Here is a 7,241-nt window from a genome sequence, read left to right on the forward strand (position 1 = left end):
ACTCCTGATTTGTTTAAACTGAATCCATTTTCTTTAAAAAGATGTTTGCGTTCCCAGAAAATGTGAAAGTTGTTGATGAAATTAATTAATTAATTAATTGATGTAGAATGTAGAATGTAGTTTATGCAATGTATCCAAGCAGAAGTAATTACAGGTTTGCAAAAAGATTTTATAACTGCTTTGTTACCAAAACAGATAAATACTGCTTAGTCTCGATGCTTCTACTGTTTTTAGGAATGGCTAAAAAGCACAGCATGAGTGCAAACTGGCACGGATTGATGCTACATTTCAGGAGATGTCAACAAACTCTTGGGAGCTTGAAAGCTGATGCAATTTCCCCCAAAAAACTAGGACAGTGTTGTTGCAAAAGCATAAGTTGATTGAACAAGTATGGGTGTCTCAAATGGTGGTTATAGAGGACCCAAGTGTAAGTAAGACATGGCTAAAAAAAGAACATTAGAAAATGAAATCAAACCTGACTAAAACCAAAAATGTAGTGCTGGGTGGATATATCCAAAAATATCGATATTATCGATATCACATTCTGCAAATATCGATATTTCCACACTTGTTTGAAACTTTGCAGTATCAGCCAAAGGGAGCCAGCTGAGTCGCCGTCTCACCTCTTTTGCCAGTCCTGTGATTTCCACCCTATTTAAAAGCTGAGTTGTTTTTGACTAGTTACTTTTTGCCAGTTTTTATTGTTCTATTTAAAGGATAAGAAGTTTCAAATTATGATTTCTATCAGTTGTTTCTTTATTTTTTTAATCATTAAACATTTTGATTTATTTTTGTATCAGAGTTACTTGTTTCTTTTGGCTTGTTAACTGTTTTGCATTCACTTCTTTGCTTTTTATTTAATTTCAAGACGTTTTACTTTAATAAACTATTTTCCCTTTAATTGAAAATATTGTCATAATTCTGTTGGGGGGGTTATTGTTTCCTGCCCCAAGTCTGATTATTTTATTTATTTCTTAATGTTTCTCTCAACACAACTCATCCTGTCAGCCCTGCAGCTCAAAGTCTTTCCTGCACAGTTGAATCTAAGACCAGAATTTGCTGCTCTTCAAATCCTTTTTATGCAACCTAACATGGATTTCTTGCAGACTCTTAGAAGCTTATTCTGAGATTCAGTAGAGATTTTTGAAGTTGTTTTCTGTCAGTTTCCCCATTTTTTAGGCATGATGGTGGTGAACTATACTGTATTTTTATTTTTTTCTGTAAGAGAGACAAACCTTTCACTCTGTTTTGATGGTCTGTTTATCGTCCATCCTTAGTTGACCTTTTCTAGGCATTTTTGAAACAACACTTTTTTAAAGCAGTACGTACTGTTCAACTAAAGCCTATGGTAGCCTACCACAGTGTTCGTACACTGCTTTTATGAAGACTAAGAAGGATTTAAGTCATCGGGAAAACTTAGAACACCTGTAGGGTTGACTTTTAAGGCTTGATCAAACTCTATTACCCAACTGTTATGCTATGTATACACTGGAAATAGGATGCACATTCAGGAACATGTTAAAAAGGCATTCTGCATGTGCTTATGTTCACACTGGACTATCACTACCCAAATTGGTTGCCTAGGTTACAGAAAAGACTCAATCTAAAAGATTTGTTTTAAGAGTCAACCATAACATCTTTTTGCAGACATGGGAACTTTCAGTCTGAGACGGCCTTATCCATTTCCAACAATTCTGTGTCTCTCCAGATGGCATGTTGGAAAAAAAAAAAAAAGGAAACTTCCCAGCACAGCGCAGCAACTATTATTTTCTTCTTCATGATCAAATTTCAAACAGTTGGTAACTCTGCGTTTTGAAAAGGATGTTACCCATACATCACCACCAAATCCAAAATTCAACAGGTTTAACTTTTGATGTAAGTTCAATGGCTTTGTGTTTTGTACAGAGCCCAAAAACAAACATGAAAGCATCAGTAAACTGAAGATTTTTGAACGTGGAAGCCCAAACATGTGTGTTTTCATAGACTTTTCTCAGGTAATGGTGGCATGTTTCAGAGCCCCGGTGAACATAGTCTGTTAGGATGGATTTATTTGTGTAAATCTGAACAATCCAAAGTTTGGATAGTTGGGATGTTAAAAAACTTCAGACCAAAAGTGTACTAATCTCTAAAGGAAATCTGATAACGGACTAAAACCTGTTGGATGAGATTTTCTGATGCTTGTTTTTTTAAAGTCAAGGTCTCAAATCTGATCATTTGTACTTTTGTGGGAATAGGCTCGTTGTTATGATCCTACGGATCCAATCCCCTGTATCCTTCAGATGTTGACTGAAGGAGACTCTGGTCACACCTCTTTTCATCATGCAGTGTGAAAGGATGAGCTTGCAAAAGATTTTCACATCACCGTCAGATTTGAGAATGCACAGCGAGAATGGGAATCCCAAAAAAAAACTTTCAAGCCACAATTTCTGTATAAAAGTGGTTAATGAATACTTATTGGCTGTTTGAACAGCAAATTTAAATATTTGCTGGCATTTGGTTGAGATCTAAAATGGCAAGAGGCAACCACTATTTCTCACATTGCCGTGCTAACTTGACTGAAAAACTCAGAGCAGAGACATCGCTGAATGTGTGGGCGCTCTCGCTCCCTCCAGGGAAGGCGTAAAACACGCACACACAGCAATTCACTTTACAAGAGCAGGTCTCTGACCAATTTTGGGGGATTACATCTCAGTCAGACTCTGTAAGTATTGTGTTTTCTCAGACATATAATTACTTACGTGCGCGTGTGTTTGCCACTGACATTACTGTGCAGGAAGACGAATTACAATTAATTTAATAACTCCGAGAACAGCAGCATTTCTTTCAGTCTTTTCCTTTTATTTTGCCTTATTTGCCTGTCTGAAAGCCCACACAGTTCTTTGTGAAAGTGACAAAAGAAGCCCTGGAAAGTGATAGCGCTTAGTTCTCTTTCACTTTTTGTCTTCGTCTGCTTTTATCTACTCTTATTTTTTCCCCTCGCACATCTACTGAATGTCAGCTTCGGGTTCTTTGTTTTCTGTCGCTCTGCCTTTCCTCTTCTTTGTGCATGTTTGAAGGAGTGTTCTTTATCTGTGCTGGTTTTAATGACCCACCATGTTGTTTACCATTTCACACAGAATGACAATAAGATGCAAACCCATTGCTGTAAATCCAGTTTTGACATGTGGAAACCATTTAACAGGTGCAGTTTTTTTAATAAGTTGAAGGAAATGGATAGAGACAAAAAAGACAGACAGACAATCAGAAAAGCATAAGTGTCAGTGTTTTTTCTTCCAGTGATCAGAAAATGCTGTTTTTATTTTTGCACAAAAGCCTTTATCACAGGAAAAGAATTTAGAAAAAAAATCAGCACTTTCTGGCTCAATGACAGATATAGATTTTTTATGACTGCAGAATCACACAAAACTTGTTTGTTTTCAATATCTGTGCATCTAATGTAACTGAGTCAGTAAACGCCTACAGAGAATAACAGATGGCAGTATTGGAACAACTTATATTTCTTAAAAAACTGTTTGAGACCAAACAAAGCTTCCTTCAAGCTCAGACTTAAATTCTGTTTCTTATAGCTTCTCATTTTTACCAACTGCTCCCCAGTCTGTTGTGTTCTGGTGCCACTGTAGATGCAGTGACTTCTGCTCAACCCAGAACCATGATTAGATGTTTAAAGCTACATTCACACCACCCTCGGCAAAGCATGTTCAAGTGACTACTTCCAAAGGAAAGGTCAATGTAAATGTCTGTTTTAAGCTTCCATATTTAAAAATCTTTCATTAACGCATAGCTATGTAAGTTTCTACGACCAATTTTGGGCTCTACGTACAACTGGCCTTGCTAGTTAAACCAGGTTAAACTTTGACCAATCAGGGACTCAGATTTGGTAGCGAAGTATGGATGGCGTCCCTTTTAATTGGTAACCATTTGACAATTGACCATGGAGGAGAAATTAATAATTACGGTTTGTGCCCAGCCAGACTTATATGACACCAAGTTTTTCGTATATATATATATATATATATATATATATATATATATATATATATATATATATATATATATATATATATAGTGCTGTAAAAGACAAATTCTAGGGCAAGATTCAAAAAAATTGCACCATGTCCACATTTGGCACCAAGCCTCTTTCAAATGTAGGTTGTACACATGCACTAGTTAACTATAGAAGAAGAAGAAGAACCCCTTCCCTTCTTTTCTAGTGTGAATGCCATGGGTGTTTTAGAACCTGTGTCTGGCGCAGGGCTCTAGAGTGCAATCAATTTGATTTCATTTGTGACTGGATTTTTTAAAGGTACACTTAAAAAAAAAATCTTGGTCGCACCCAGTCATTCTGTGAGGAGAAAAACAAAAAAAAAAAACATAATCTCCATGACTCCAAAAGTTGCATGACTGTATGTTTGTGCAGCTGTAACAACCTCAAATAAGAATTATTAATTTTATTATTATTATTTTATCAGAATATGCATCTGAGTTGTTCAGTTTGGGTCTGTGCACGACATAGTTTTTGGAGAGCGACAGGAATTCATTAGAAATTCACCTGTGAGTTCTGGACAGGACTTTTAGTTTGAAGTAACCTCACTCTGATATCTCATGAAATATTTGTTTACTCGCTATCTAGCTAGTTTACAGCCCCTCACACCCCCAAGCTAACATTACAGTGCAACAAAGATGGTGAGCAATATTGTAGTTATCCATCCATACATTTTTGATCCAGATTCCAGCTCAGACAAGGAAAAGAAAGACGTTCACGGATATATTTGTCTGCAGGTGAATCCATCAGAATGGGGCAGAGAAGGGAGACATTTCACTCGCTGCCACAAATTTAAGCTTTTTCAACCTGCATATTAATGTTAATTTTTATAAACTATATAAATTTAGTAGTTTGTCATTATTGTAGAACTGTGTCTCAAATAAAGAGTTTTATGTTTACCAGTTTTTAAGTTAATATTTTTCAAGTCTTAATGCAGATATTGACCGCAAATAAAAAGGAAAGTGACCATGTAAAAGTTTTGTGTTAAATGTAATGTGGTCCAGAAGGTTGGTGCACCAAACTTTTGTGCTGATGCACCTAAGAAAAAAAGTTAGACACACCGGTGCAACCATTGCAAAAATTTAGTCTAGAACCCTGATCTAGAGCGTTCATAAACCCGTTCATTGCTTAAGCCCTTTTGTATATGTGCTTTTTTTTTTTGCTGTGTTGGGGCTACTGTTACACTTTCTAACCCAAAACATTTGTTAAAAACACTCCAAACTTTTATTCTAATAAACAGACATCAAAAGCTATAGCTTGTCCAATATTTTAATGTGGGTGGTATGACAGGAGCCCCATGCAATGACCCTGAATACCCCAATGTACATGTACTTCTGTTTGAAAAAGAAATCAGCTTCATTACAAACTTTTTACAAAAACAAATTCAGTGTCTCAGAATAATAAAACATTTCACAAAAAAATCAATTTACTAGACTCTTGGTGTCAGATTCTAATCAAAACATTAGCCAAGATTTCCTGTGACTTCAAATCATCCTTCAATCTGGATCAGTTGGCCAGACATTCATGAGCGTGTCAGCTGACTTATCAGTTATTCAGAAGGTGATCGCTGACAAGGAGGGTCAGATGCAAAAGGGCAATGCTAAAAGGAAGGTTGTTCACTGTGTGCTGTGTACAAGTACATTAATAGAAAATTTAAATGATACGTAAACGAGAATGTCTGGCCATTCACGAAGAGTGAACTGGTGCTGCAGTCAGAGTCTTAAGAACCCTCAAGCACAAACGTATCAAGGCCATAGACTTCAACTGTCACAGACCACCTTGACATCTGAAACAACTTCAGAGACATCTTAACATATCCCGTCCCATTAAATCTAAATCAGTTACATAAACACTTAAAATCATGCTACTGTGAGTGCATTGCTTAGATTACCATTTGGGTAATTTGTGCACAGTTTTTTTTTTTTTTTATTTAAAATTAGGACTTGCTATCAGAACAGTCATAAGTCAGTCAGATTTTACTTTGGTAGTAGTAGTAGTAGTAATAGTAGTAGTAGTAGCAGAAACCACAAAAAACTCAAAACACATAGTTCACACCAAGGTATACATCGCAGCCCCGGCCAAACTATGCAGTAACCGACGCGTGACTTATACTCACCGTATACGGCATGCTTACAAAAAAAAAAATCAGATTTAAGGGGGTAAAAAAGGCCCTGAAACCTTCAACAATAAAGATATGATGTAACATTTTTGCAAAAAGTTTTCCAGGAACCTCTGCTTTAGCAGACTCACAAGGATACATCATATCTGTGAGCATAAAATAAGATAGATTAAATCAGAATACAGAATAAAAAATGTCGATAAACACATTTATCAAGTGGTCCTTGGTTAGATATCCAGCCGTCTCACCCTTGTCTCAGCATCTTTACCCGTGGACTGAATTCGTTATGTGACTCGCGCGTCCCCCTGGATTTTCAACCACGCTCTCTCAAGTGCTACAACTTTTCCTCAGCATCCTGTATGTGACACATGCGTGGGCTGGCTGAGAAATGAAGATATCAAGTATAAGTGAAGGTGGCAGAGAGATGAAAGAGTTACTATGAAGGGGAAGAGGCATGCGAGTGATGGTTTGTGACTCCCAGAGCCCTGGTTTTGACCTGCTTTTCACCAGATGCAGTGACCTTGTGCTTATCGCGTGTTCTTCATCTTGGGCTTTAGAAAGTCTTTTCCCTGAGCAGACCCATCAGGACTCCTCTACAGCAAACAGCACAATTTATATACACACAATAATGCCAAAATATAAGCCAAATCATCCAAATAATTAATGTCAGGAGTTACAATCATGGAGTTTCCACACTATTTAATATTCCAATGTCAATTGGTATTATAAAATAGTGGGAGTAATTGGGGATGACAGCAACTAAGCCACAAAACAGTAGAACTGACTAAGGGGGGTCAATGTATTCCAAGGTGCACAGAGGTCACGACTTTCTGCAGAGTTAATCACTACGACCTCACACTTCTATTGGCCGTCAGTTTACCTCAGCAACCGTGAGCAGGAAGCTTCAAGAGATGGATTCTGATGACAGAGCACCCCACCACTGAACACTGAAACAGTGGGGACACGTTCTCTGGAGTGACAAATCCCATTTCTCCATCTGGCAATCTAATGGATGAGTCAAGGTCTGGTGGTTTCCATGGGAACGGCCCTGGTCTGACCGCATGATACCAAGTGAGATGT

At 37.4% G+C, this 7,241-nt stretch overlaps 1 protein-coding gene across 1 annotated transcript in view; it reads left to right on the plus strand.

Annotated features, from left to right (window-relative positions):
- Positions 1–7,241, plus strand: part of LOC112147697 (vertebrate ancient opsin) — a 79,370-nt gene that overhangs the window by 15,588 nt on the left and 56,541 nt on the right. The window lies entirely within an intron of this gene.

Source organism: Oryzias melastigma, linkage group LG17 (genome assembly GCF_002922805.2).
Source record: "Oryzias melastigma strain HK-1 linkage group LG17, ASM292280v2, whole genome shotgun sequence".
Classification (NCBI taxonomy): domain Eukaryota; kingdom Metazoa; phylum Chordata; class Actinopteri; order Beloniformes; family Adrianichthyidae; genus Oryzias; species Oryzias melastigma.